Source organism: Lactuca virosa, chromosome 1, assembly GCF_052849685.1.
Source record: "Lactuca virosa cultivar CGN04683 chromosome 1, Lactuca_virosa_CGN04683_v6, whole genome shotgun sequence".
In the NCBI taxonomy this organism is placed as follows: Eukaryota; Viridiplantae; Streptophyta; class Magnoliopsida; order Asterales; family Asteraceae; genus Lactuca; species Lactuca virosa.
In genome coordinates this window covers 261,118,436-261,128,028 of record NC_136426.1, presented here as the reverse complement: position 1 = coordinate 261,128,028, position 9,593 = coordinate 261,118,436, and the positions used below count along the sequence as shown (strand labels likewise).

Below are 9,593 nucleotides of genomic sequence, written 5' to 3'. Positions count from 1 at the left end.
TGAAGCGGAGGCCACCCGAACATAGAAATAGCAAGAAAGAAAAAAAAAACCGCACGTAAAATCTAAAAAAACGCAAACGGACAACGAAAAAGGGGGGTGCAACACGAGGACTTCCCAGGGGGTCACCGATCCTAGTACTACTCTCGCCCAAGCACGCTTAATTGCGGAGTTCTGATGGGATCCGGTGCATTAGTGCTGGTATGATCGCACCCGAAATACTATCCATGCTTATTGCTTTTATGTCTTAAAAGACGCAGAACCTCCTTTGTTTTCGTACGCGAGGCGTGGGACGCACGTGACCGATCGGCTCCGTTCCAAATATACGAAAACCATCAACCATGAAGCGGTGGCCACCCGAGCATAGAAATAGCAAGAAAGAAAACAAAAAAAAACCGCACGTAAAATCTAAAAAAACGCAAACGGGCAACGAAAAAGGGGGGGGGGGGGTGCAACACGAGGACTTCCCAGGGGGTCACACGTCCTAGTACTACTCTCGCCCAAGCACGCTTAACTGCGGAGTTCTGATGGGATCCGGTGCATTAGTGCTGGTATGATAGCACCCGAAATACTATCCATGCTTATTGCCTTTATGTCTTAAAAGACGCAGAACCTCCTTTGTTTTCGTACGCGAAGCGTGGGACCCACGTGACCGATCGGCTCCGTTCCAAAAATACGAAAACCATCAACCATGAAGCGGAGGCCACCCGAGCATAGAAATAGCAAGAAAGAAAAAAAAACCGCACGTAAAATCTAAAAAAACGCAAACGGACAACGAAAAAGCGGGGTGCAACACGAGGACTTCCCAGGGGGTCACCCATCCTAGTACTACTCTCGCCCAAGCACGCTTAACTGCGGAGTTCTGATGGGATCCGGTGCATTAGTGCTGGTATGATCGCACCCGAAATACTATCCATGCTTATTGCTTTTATCTCTTAAAAGACGCAGAACCTCCTTTGTTTTCGTACGCGAGGCGTGGGACCCACGTGACCGATCGGCGTCGTTCCAAAAATACGAAAACCATCAACCATGAAGCGGTGGCCACCCGAGCATAGAAATAGCAAGAAAGAAAACAAAAAAAAACCGCACGTAAAATCTAAAAAAACGCAAACGGGCAACGAAAAAGGGGGGGGGGGTGCAACACGAGGACTTCCCAGGGGGTCACCCATCCTAGTACTACTCTCGCCCAAGCACGCTTAACTGCGGAGTTCTGATGGGATCCGGTGCATTAGTGCTGGTATGATAGCACCCAAAATACTATCCATGCTTATTGCTTTTATGTCTTAAAAGACGCAGAACCTCCTTTGTTTTCGTACGCGAGGCGTGGGACCCACGTGACCGATCGGCTCCGTTCCAAAAATACGAAAACCATCAACCATGAAGCGGAGGCCACCCGAACATAGAAATAGCAAGAAAGAAAAAAAAAACCGCACGTAAAATCTAAAAAAACGCAAACGGACAACGAAAAAGGGGGGTGCAACACGAGGACTTCCCAGGGGGTCACCCATCCTAGTACTACTCTCGCCCAAGCACGCTTAATTGCGGAGTTCTGATGGGATCCGGTGCATTAGTGCTGGTATGATCGCACCCGAAATACTATCCATGCTTATTGCTTTTATGTCTTAAAAGACGCAGAACCTCCTTTGTTTTCGTACGCGAGGCGTGGGACGCACGTGACCGATCGGCTCCGTTCCAAAAATACGAAAACCATCAACCATGAAGCGGTGGCCACCCGAGCATAGAAATAGCAAGAAAGAAAACAAAAAAAAACCGCACGTAAAATCTAAAAAAACGCAAACGGGCAACGAAAAAGGGGGGGGGGGGGTGCAACACGAGGACTTCCCAGGGGGTCACACATCCTAGTACTACTCTCGCCCAAGCACGCTTAACTGCGGAGTTCTGATGGGATCCGGTGCATTAGTGCTGGTATGATAGCACCCGAAATACTATCCATGCTTATTGCCTTTATGTCTTAAAAGACGCAGAACCTCCTTTGTTTTCGTACGCGAAGCGTGGGACCCACGTGACCGATCGGCTCCGTTCCAAAAATACGAAAACCATCAACCATGAAGCGGAGGCCACCCGAGCATAGAAATAGCAAGAAAGAAAAAAAAACCGCACGTAAAATCTAAAAAAACGCAAACGGACAACGAAAAAGCGGGGTGCAACACGAGGACTTCCCAGGGGGTCACCCATCCTAGTACTACTCTCGCCCAAGCACGCTTAACTGCGGAGTTCTGATGGGATCCGGTGCATTAGTGCTGGTATGATCGCACCCGAAATACTATCCATGCTTATTGCTTTTATGTCTTAAAAGACGCAGAACCTCCTTTGTTTTCGTACGCGAGGCGTGGGACCCACGTGACCGATCGGCTCCGTTCCAAAAATACGAAAACCATCAACCATGAAGCGGAGGCCACCCGAGCATAGAAATAGCAAGAAAGAAAAAAAAACCGCACGTAAAATCTAAAAAAACGCAAACGGACAACGAAAAAGGGGGGTGCAACACGAGGACTTCCCAGGGGGTCACCCATCCTAGTACTACTCTCGCCCAAGCACGCTTAACTGCGGAGTTCTGATGGGATCCGGTGCATTAGTGCTGGTATGATCGCACCCGAAATACTATCCATGCTTATTGCTTTTATGTCTTAAAAGACGCAGAACCTCCTTTGTTTTCGTACGCGAGGCGTGGAACCCACGTGACCGATCGGCTCCGTTCCAAAAATACGAAAACCATCAACCATGAAGCGGAGGCCACCCGAGCATAGAAATAGCAAGAAAGAAAAAAAAACAAAAAAAAACCGCACGTAAAATCTAAAAAAACGCAAACGGACAACGAAAAAGGGGGGTGCGACACAAGGACTTCCCAGGGGGTCACCCATCCTAGTACTACTCTCGCCCAAGCACGCTTAACTGCGGAGTTCTGATGGGATCCGGTGCATTAGTGCTGGTATGATCGCACCCGAAACACTATCCATGCTTATTGCTTGTATGTCTTAAAAGACGCAGAACCTCCTTTGTTTTCGTACGCGAGGCGTGGGACCCACGTGACCGATCGGCTCCGTTCCAAAAATACGAAGACCATGAACCATGAAACGAAGGCCACCCGAGCATAGAAATAGCAAGAAAGAAAAAAAAAACAAAAAAAAAACCGCACGTAAAATCTAAAAAAACGCAAACGGACAACGAAAAAGGGGGGTACAACACGAGGACTTCCCAGGGGGTCACCCATCCTAGTACTACTCTCGCCCAAGCACGCTTAACTGCGGAGTTCTGATGGGATCCGGTGCATTAGTGCTGGTATGATCGCACCTGAAATACTATCCATGCTTATTGCTTGTATGTCTTAAAAGACGCAGAACCTCCTTTGTTTTCGTACGCGAGGCGTGGGACCCACGTGACCGATCGGCTCCGTTCCAAAAATACGAAGACCATCAACCATGAAGCGGAGGCCACCCTAGCATAGAAATAGCAAGAAAGAAAAAAAAAACCGCACGTAAAATCTAAAAAAACGCAAACGGACAACGAAAAAGGGGAGGTGCAACACGAGGACTTCCCATGGGGTCACCCATCCTAGTACTACTCTCGCACAAGCACGCTTAACTGCGGAGTTCTGATAGGATCCGGTGCATTAGTGCTGGTATGATCGCACCCGAAATACTGTCCATGCTTATTGCTTGTATGTCTTAAAAGACACAGAACCTCCTTTGTTTTCGTACGCGAGGCGTGGGACCCACGTGACCGATCGGCTCCGTTCCAAAAATACGAAGACCATGAACCATGAAACGGAGGCCACCCGAGCATAGAAATAGCAAGAAAAAAAAAACAAAAAAAAACCGCACGTAAAATCTATAAAAACGCAAACGGACAACGAAAAAGGGGGGGGGGGGTGCAACACGAGGACTTCCCAGGGGGTCACCCATCCTAGTACTACTCTCGCCCAAGCACGCTTAACTGCGGAGTTCTGATGGGATCTGGTGCATTAGTGCTGGTATGATCGCACCCGAAATACTATCCATGCTTATTGCTTTTATCTCTTAAAAGACGCAGAACCTCCTTTGTTTTCGTACGCGAGGCGTGGGACCCACGTGACCGATCGGCGCCGTTCCAAAAATACGAAAACCATCAACCATGAAGCGGTGGCCACCCGAGCATAGAAATAGCAAGAAAGAAAACAAAAAAAAAACCGCACGTAAAATCTAAAAAAACGCAAACGGGCAACGAAAAAGGGGGGGTGCAACACGAGGACATCCCAGGGGGTCACCCATCCTAGTACTACTCTCGCCCAAGCATGCTTAACTGCGGAGTTCTGATGGGATCCGGTGCATTAGTGCTGGTATGATAGCACCCGAAATACTATCCATGCTTATTGCTTTTATGTCTTAAAAGACGCAGAACCTCCTTTGTTTTCGTACGCGAGGCGTGGGACCCACGTGACCGATCGGCTCCGTTCCAAAAATACGAAAACCATCAACCATGAAGCTGTGGCCACCCGAGCATAGAAATAGCAAGAAAGAAAAAAAACAAAAAAAAAACCGCACGTAAAATCTAAAAAAACGCAAACGGACAACGAAAAAGGGGGAGTGCAACACGAGGACTTCCCATGGGGTCACCCATCCTAGTACTACTCTCGCCCAAGCACGCTTAACTGCGAAGTTCTGATGGGATCCGGTGCATTAGTGCTGGTATGATCGCACCCGAAATACTGTCCATGCTTATTGCTTTTATGTCTTAAAAGACGCAGAACCTCCTTTGTTTTCGTACGCGAGGCGTGGGACCCACGTGACCGATCGGCTCCGTTCCAAAAATACGAAAACCATCAACCATGAAACGAAGGCCACCCGAGCATAGAAATAGCAAGAAAGAAAAAAAAAACAAAAAAAAAACCGCACGTAAAATCTAAAAAAACGCAAACGGACAACGAAAAAGGGGGGGGGGTGCAACACGAGGACTTCCCAGGGGGTCACCCATCCTAGTACTACTCTCGCCCAAGCACGCTTAACTGCGGAGTTCTGATGGGATCCGGTGCATTAGTGCTGGTATGATCGCACCCGAAATACTATCCATGCTTATTGCTTTTATCTCTTAAAAGACGGAGAACCTCCTTTGTTTTCGTACGCGAGGCGTGGGACCCACGTGACCGATCGGCGCCGTTCCAAAAATACGAAAACCATCAACCATGAAGCGGTGGCCACCCGAGCATAGAAATAGCAAGAAAGAAAACAAAAAAAAACCGCACGTAAAATCTAAAAAAACGCAAACGGGCAACGAAAAAGGGGGGGGGGGGTGCAACACGAGGACTTCCCAGGGGGTCACCCATCCTAGTACTACTCTCGCCCAAGCACGCTTAACTGCGGAGTTCTGATGGGATCCGGTGCATTAGTGCTGGTATGATAGCACCCAAAATACTATCCATGCTTATTGCTTTTATGTCTTAAAAGACGCAGAACCTCCTTTGTTTTCGTACGCGAGGCGTGGGACCCACGTGACCGATCGGCTCCGTTCCAAAAATACGAAAACCATCAACCATGAAGCGGAGGCCACCCGAGCATACAAATAGCAAGAAAGAAAAAAAAAACCGCACGTAAAATCTAAAAAAACGCAAACGGACAACGAAAAAGGGGGGTGCAACACGAGGACTTCCCAGGGGGTCACCCATCCTAGTACTACTCTCGCCCAAGCACGCTTAACTGCGGAGTTCTGATGGGATCCGGTGCATTAGTGCTGGTATGATCGCACCCGAAATACTATCCATGCTTATTGCTTTTATGTCTTAAAAGACGCAGAACCTCCTTTGTTTTCGTACGCGAGGCGTGGGACCCACGTGACCGATCGGCTCCGTTCCAAAAATACGAAAACCATCAACCATGAAACGAAGGCCACCCGAGCATAGAAATAGCAAGAAAAAAAAAACAAAAAAAACCGCACGTAAAATCTAAAAAAACGCAAACGGACAACGAAAAAGGGGGGGGGGTGCAACACGAGGACTTCCCAGGGGGTCACCCATCCTAGTACTACTCTCGCCCAAGCACGCTTAACTGCGGAGTTCTGATGGAATCCGGTGCATTAGTGCTGGTATGATCGCACCCGAAATACTATCCATGCTTATTGCTTTTATCTCTTAAAAGACGCAGAACCTCCTTTGTTTTCGTACGCGAGGCGTGGGACCCACGTGACCGATCGGCGCCGTTCCAAAAATACGAAAACCATCAACCATGAAGCGGTGGCCACCCGAGCATAGAAATAGCAAGAAAGAAAACAAAAAAAAACCGCACGTAAAATCTAAAAAAACGCAAACGGGCAACGAAAAAGGGGGGGGGGGTGCAACACGAGGACTTCCCAGGGGGTCACCCATCCTAGTACTACTCTCGCCCAAGCACGCTTAACTGCGGAGTTCTGATGGGATCCGGTGCATTAGTGCTGGTATGATAGCACCCAAAATACTATCCATGCTTATTGCTTTTATGTCTTAAAAGACGCAGAACCTCCATTGTTTTCGTACGCGAGGCGTGGGACCCACGTGACCGATCGGCTCCGTTCCAAAAATACGAAAACCATGAACCATGAAGCGGAGGCCACCCGAGCATAGAAATAGCAAGAAAGAAAAAAAAACCGCACGTAAAATCTAAAAAAACGCAAACGGACAACGAAAAAGGGGGGTGCAACACGAGGACTTCTGAGGGGGTCACCCATCCTAGTACTACTCTCGCCCAAGCACGCTTAACTGCGGAGTTCTGATGGGATCCGGTGCATTAGTGCTGGTATGATCGCACCCGAAATACTATCCATGCTTATTGCTTTTATGTCTTAAAAGACGCAGAACCTCCTTTGTTTTCGTACGCGAGGCGTGGAACCCACGTGACCGATCGGCTCCGTTCCAAAAATACGAAAACCATCAACCATGAAGCGGAGGCCACCCGAGCATAGAAATAGCAAGAAAGAAAAAAAAACAAAAAAAAACCGCACGTAAAATCTAAAAAAACGCAAACGGACAACGAAAAAGGGGGGTGCAACACGAGGACTTCCCAGGGGGTCACCCATCCTAGTACTACTCTCGCCCAAGCACGCTTAACTGCGGAGTTCTGATGGGATCCGGTGCATTAGTGCTGGTATGATCGCACCCGAAATACTATCAATGCTTATTGCTTGTATGTCTTAAAAGACGCAGAACCTCCTTTGTTTTCGTACGCGAGGCGTGGGACCCACGTGACCGATCGGCTCCGTTCCAAAAATACGAAGACCATGAACCATGAAACGAAGGCCACCCGAGCATAGAAATAGCAAGAAAGAAAAAAAAAAACAAAAAAAAACCGCACGTAAAATCTAAAAAAACGCAAACGGACAACGAAAAAGGGGGGTGCAACACGAGGACTTCCCAGGGGGTCACCCATCCTAGTACTACTCTCGCCCAAGCACGCTTAACTGCGGAGTTCTGATGGGATCCGGTGCATTAATGCTGGTATGATCGCACCTGAAATACTATCCATGCTTATTGCTTGTATGTCTTAAAAGACGCAGAACCTCCTTTGTTTTCGTACGCGAGGCGTGGGACCCACGTGACCGATCGGCTCCGTTCCAAAAATACGAAGACCATCAACCATGAAGCGGAGGCCACCCTAGCATAGAAATAGCAAGAAAGAAAAAAAAACCGCACGTAAAATCTAACAAAACGCAAACGGACAACGAAAAAGGGGGTGCAACACGAGGACTTCCCAGGGGGTCACCCATCCTAGTACTACTCTCGCCCAAGCACGCTTAACTGCGGAGTTCTGATGGGATCCGGTGCATTAGTGCTGGTATGATCGCACCCGAAATACTATCCATGCTTATTGCTTTTATGTCTTAAAAGACGCATAACCTCCTTTGTTTTGGTACGTGAGGCGTGGGACCCACGTGACCGATCGGCTCCGTTCCAAAAATACGAAAACCATCAACCATGAAGCGGTGGCCACCCGAGCATAGAAATACCAAGAAAGAAAAAAAAACAAAAAAAAACCGCACGTAAAATCTAAAAAAACGCAAACGGACAACGAAAAAGGGGGAGTGCAACACGAGGACTTCCCATGGGGTCACCCATCCTAGTACTACTCTCGCCCAAGCACGCTTAACTGCGGAGTTCTGATGGGATCCGGTGCATTAGTGCTGGTATGATAGCACCCGAAATACTATCCATGCTTATTGCCTTTAGGTCTTAAAAGACGCAGAACCTCCTTTGTTTTCGTACGCGAAGCGTGGGACCCACGTGACCAATCGGCTCCGTTCCAAAAATACGAAAACCATCAACCATGAAGCGGAGGCCACCCGAGCATAGAAATAGCAAGAAAGAAAAAAAAACCGCACGTAAAATCTAAAAAAACGCAAACGGACAACGAAAAAGCGGGGTGCAACACGAGGACTTCCCAGGGGGTCACCCATCCTAGTACTACTCTCGCCCAAGCACGCTTAACTGCGGAGTTCTGATGGGATCCGGTGCATTAGTGCTGGTATGATCGCACCCGAAATACTATCCATGCTTATTGCTTTTATGTCTTAAAAGACGCAGAACCTCCTTTGTTTTCGTACGCGAGGCGTGGGACCCACGTGACCGATCGGCTCCGTTCCAAAAATACGAAAACCATCAACCATGAAGCGGAGGCCACCCGAGCATACAAATAGCAAGAAAGAAAAAAAAACCGCACGTAAAATCTAAAAAAACGCAAACGGACAACGAAAAAGGGGGGTGCAACACGAGGACTTCCCAGGGGGTCACCCATCCTAGTACTACTCTCGCCCAAGCACGCTTAACTGCGGAGTTCTGATGGGATCCGGTGCATTAGTGCTGGTATGATCGCACCCGAAATACTATCCATGCTTATTGCTTTTATGTCTTAAAAGACGCAGAACCTCCTTTGTTTTCGTACGCGAGGCGTGGGACCCACGTGACCGATCGGCTCCGTTCCAAAAATACGAAAACCATCAACCATGAAACGAAGGCCACCCGAGCATAGAAATAGCAAGAAAGAAAAAAAAAACAAAAAAAAAACCGCACGTAAAATCTAAAAAAACGCAAACGGACAACGAAAAAGGGGGGTACAACACGAGGACTTCCCAGGGGGTCACCCATCCTAGTACTACTCTCGCCCAAGCACGCTTAACTGCGGAGTTCTGATGGGATCCGGTGCATTAGTGCTGGTATGATCGCACCTGAAATACTATCCATGCTTATTGCTTGTATGTCTTAAAAGACGCAGAACCTCCTTTGTTTTCGTACGCGAGGCGTGGGACCCACGTGACCGATCGGCTCCGTTCCAAAAATACGAAGACCATCAACCATGAAGCGGAGGCCACCCTAGCATAGAAATAGCAAGAAAGAAAAAAAAAACCGCACGTAAAATCTAAAAAAACGCAAACGGACAACGAAAAAGGGGGGGTGCAACACGAGGACTTCCCATGGGGTCACCCATCCTAGTACTACTCTCGCACAAGCACGCTTAACTGCGGAGTTCTGATAGGATCCGGTGCATTAGTGCTGGTATGATCGCACCCGAAATACTGTCCATGCTTATTGCTTGTATGTCTTAAAAGACACAGAACCTCCTTTGTTTTCGTACGCGAGG

The 9,593-nt window shown here is 48.2% G+C and overlaps 28 non-coding genes across 28 annotated transcripts; all 28 read right to left on the bottom strand.

Moving 5' to 3' along the window:
* Nucleotides 1-93: 93 nt before the first annotated feature.
* On the bottom strand, nucleotides 94-212 carry LOC145148671 (5S ribosomal RNA). Its single transcript, XR_013729544.1, has one exon. It is a non-coding gene; the product is annotated as a 5S ribosomal RNA (ribosomal RNA).
* A 231-nt stretch (nucleotides 213-443) lies between these two features.
* LOC145149104 (5S ribosomal RNA) lies at nucleotides 444-562 on the bottom strand. Its single transcript, XR_013729964.1, has one exon. It is a non-coding gene; the product is annotated as a 5S ribosomal RNA (ribosomal RNA).
* Nucleotides 563-781: 219 nt separating this feature from the next.
* LOC145152500 (5S ribosomal RNA) lies at nucleotides 782-900 on the bottom strand. Its single transcript, XR_013733030.1, has one exon. It is a non-coding gene; the product is annotated as a 5S ribosomal RNA (ribosomal RNA).
* A 229-nt stretch (nucleotides 901-1,129) lies between these two features.
* Nucleotides 1,130-1,248, bottom strand: LOC145155831 (5S ribosomal RNA). The gene has a single exon (XR_013736259.1). It is a non-coding gene; the product is annotated as a 5S ribosomal RNA (ribosomal RNA).
* Nucleotides 1,249-1,468: 220 nt separating this feature from the next.
* On the bottom strand, nucleotides 1,469-1,587 carry LOC145140252 (5S ribosomal RNA). Its single transcript, XR_013722119.1, has one exon. It is a non-coding gene; the product is annotated as a 5S ribosomal RNA (ribosomal RNA).
* Nucleotides 1,588-1,818: 231 nt separating this feature from the next.
* LOC145147548 (5S ribosomal RNA) lies at nucleotides 1,819-1,937 on the bottom strand. Its single transcript, XR_013728447.1, has one exon. It is a non-coding gene; the product is annotated as a 5S ribosomal RNA (ribosomal RNA).
* Nucleotides 1,938-2,156: 219 nt separating this feature from the next.
* On the bottom strand, nucleotides 2,157-2,275 carry LOC145152489 (5S ribosomal RNA). Its single transcript, XR_013733017.1, has one exon. It is a non-coding gene; the product is annotated as a 5S ribosomal RNA (ribosomal RNA).
* Nucleotides 2,276-2,494: 219 nt separating this feature from the next.
* Nucleotides 2,495-2,613, bottom strand: LOC145152478 (5S ribosomal RNA). The gene has a single exon (XR_013733004.1). It is a non-coding gene; the product is annotated as a 5S ribosomal RNA (ribosomal RNA).
* Nucleotides 2,614-2,842: 229 nt separating this feature from the next.
* LOC145153583 (5S ribosomal RNA) lies at nucleotides 2,843-2,961 on the bottom strand. Its single transcript, XR_013734083.1, has one exon. It is a non-coding gene; the product is annotated as a 5S ribosomal RNA (ribosomal RNA).
* Nucleotides 2,962-3,192: 231 nt separating this feature from the next.
* On the bottom strand, nucleotides 3,193-3,311 carry LOC145144865 (5S ribosomal RNA). The gene has a single exon (XR_013725866.1). It is a non-coding gene; the product is annotated as a 5S ribosomal RNA (ribosomal RNA).
* Nucleotides 3,312-3,532: 221 nt separating this feature from the next.
* LOC145149082 (5S ribosomal RNA) lies at nucleotides 3,533-3,651 on the bottom strand. Its single transcript, XR_013729943.1, has one exon. It is a non-coding gene; the product is annotated as a 5S ribosomal RNA (ribosomal RNA).
* A 232-nt stretch (nucleotides 3,652-3,883) lies between these two features.
* On the bottom strand, nucleotides 3,884-4,002 carry LOC145155582 (5S ribosomal RNA). Its single transcript, XR_013736015.1, has one exon. It is a non-coding gene; the product is annotated as a 5S ribosomal RNA (ribosomal RNA).
* A 226-nt stretch (nucleotides 4,003-4,228) lies between these two features.
* On the bottom strand, nucleotides 4,229-4,347 carry LOC145149133 (5S ribosomal RNA). The gene has a single exon (XR_013729991.1). It is a non-coding gene; the product is annotated as a 5S ribosomal RNA (ribosomal RNA).
* Nucleotides 4,348-4,577: 230 nt separating this feature from the next.
* Nucleotides 4,578-4,696, bottom strand: LOC145141224 (5S ribosomal RNA). The gene has a single exon (XR_013722525.1). It is a non-coding gene; the product is annotated as a 5S ribosomal RNA (ribosomal RNA).
* A 235-nt stretch (nucleotides 4,697-4,931) lies between these two features.
* Nucleotides 4,932-5,050, bottom strand: LOC145152467 (5S ribosomal RNA). Its single transcript, XR_013732990.1, has one exon. It is a non-coding gene; the product is annotated as a 5S ribosomal RNA (ribosomal RNA).
* Nucleotides 5,051-5,280: 230 nt separating this feature from the next.
* Nucleotides 5,281-5,399, bottom strand: LOC145155830 (5S ribosomal RNA). Its single transcript, XR_013736258.1, has one exon. It is a non-coding gene; the product is annotated as a 5S ribosomal RNA (ribosomal RNA).
* Nucleotides 5,400-5,619: 220 nt separating this feature from the next.
* Nucleotides 5,620-5,738, bottom strand: LOC145152455 (5S ribosomal RNA). Its single transcript, XR_013732977.1, has one exon. It is a non-coding gene; the product is annotated as a 5S ribosomal RNA (ribosomal RNA).
* A 229-nt stretch (nucleotides 5,739-5,967) lies between these two features.
* Nucleotides 5,968-6,086, bottom strand: LOC145155325 (5S ribosomal RNA). The gene has a single exon (XR_013735772.1). It is a non-coding gene; the product is annotated as a 5S ribosomal RNA (ribosomal RNA).
* A 229-nt stretch (nucleotides 6,087-6,315) lies between these two features.
* LOC145155828 (5S ribosomal RNA) lies at nucleotides 6,316-6,434 on the bottom strand. Its single transcript, XR_013736256.1, has one exon. It is a non-coding gene; the product is annotated as a 5S ribosomal RNA (ribosomal RNA).
* Nucleotides 6,435-6,653: 219 nt separating this feature from the next.
* On the bottom strand, nucleotides 6,654-6,772 carry LOC145138671 (5S ribosomal RNA). Its single transcript, XR_013721658.1, has one exon. It is a non-coding gene; the product is annotated as a 5S ribosomal RNA (ribosomal RNA).
* A 229-nt stretch (nucleotides 6,773-7,001) lies between these two features.
* LOC145152444 (5S ribosomal RNA) lies at nucleotides 7,002-7,120 on the bottom strand. Its single transcript, XR_013732965.1, has one exon. It is a non-coding gene; the product is annotated as a 5S ribosomal RNA (ribosomal RNA).
* A 231-nt stretch (nucleotides 7,121-7,351) lies between these two features.
* On the bottom strand, nucleotides 7,352-7,470 carry LOC145140615 (5S ribosomal RNA). The gene has a single exon (XR_013722218.1). It is a non-coding gene; the product is annotated as a 5S ribosomal RNA (ribosomal RNA).
* Nucleotides 7,471-7,688: 218 nt separating this feature from the next.
* Nucleotides 7,689-7,807, bottom strand: LOC145152432 (5S ribosomal RNA). Its single transcript, XR_013732952.1, has one exon. It is a non-coding gene; the product is annotated as a 5S ribosomal RNA (ribosomal RNA).
* A 230-nt stretch (nucleotides 7,808-8,037) lies between these two features.
* On the bottom strand, nucleotides 8,038-8,156 carry LOC145141011 (5S ribosomal RNA). The gene has a single exon (XR_013722395.1). It is a non-coding gene; the product is annotated as a 5S ribosomal RNA (ribosomal RNA).
* Nucleotides 8,157-8,375: 219 nt separating this feature from the next.
* Nucleotides 8,376-8,494, bottom strand: LOC145152420 (5S ribosomal RNA). The gene has a single exon (XR_013732939.1). It is a non-coding gene; the product is annotated as a 5S ribosomal RNA (ribosomal RNA).
* Nucleotides 8,495-8,713: 219 nt separating this feature from the next.
* LOC145152409 (5S ribosomal RNA) lies at nucleotides 8,714-8,832 on the bottom strand. The gene has a single exon (XR_013732928.1). It is a non-coding gene; the product is annotated as a 5S ribosomal RNA (ribosomal RNA).
* Nucleotides 8,833-9,063: 231 nt separating this feature from the next.
* LOC145144864 (5S ribosomal RNA) lies at nucleotides 9,064-9,182 on the bottom strand. The gene has a single exon (XR_013725865.1). It is a non-coding gene; the product is annotated as a 5S ribosomal RNA (ribosomal RNA).
* A 221-nt stretch (nucleotides 9,183-9,403) lies between these two features.
* LOC145148208 (5S ribosomal RNA) lies at nucleotides 9,404-9,522 on the bottom strand. The gene has a single exon (XR_013729103.1). It is a non-coding gene; the product is annotated as a 5S ribosomal RNA (ribosomal RNA).
* Between the last annotated feature and the right edge of the window lie 71 nt (nucleotides 9,523-9,593).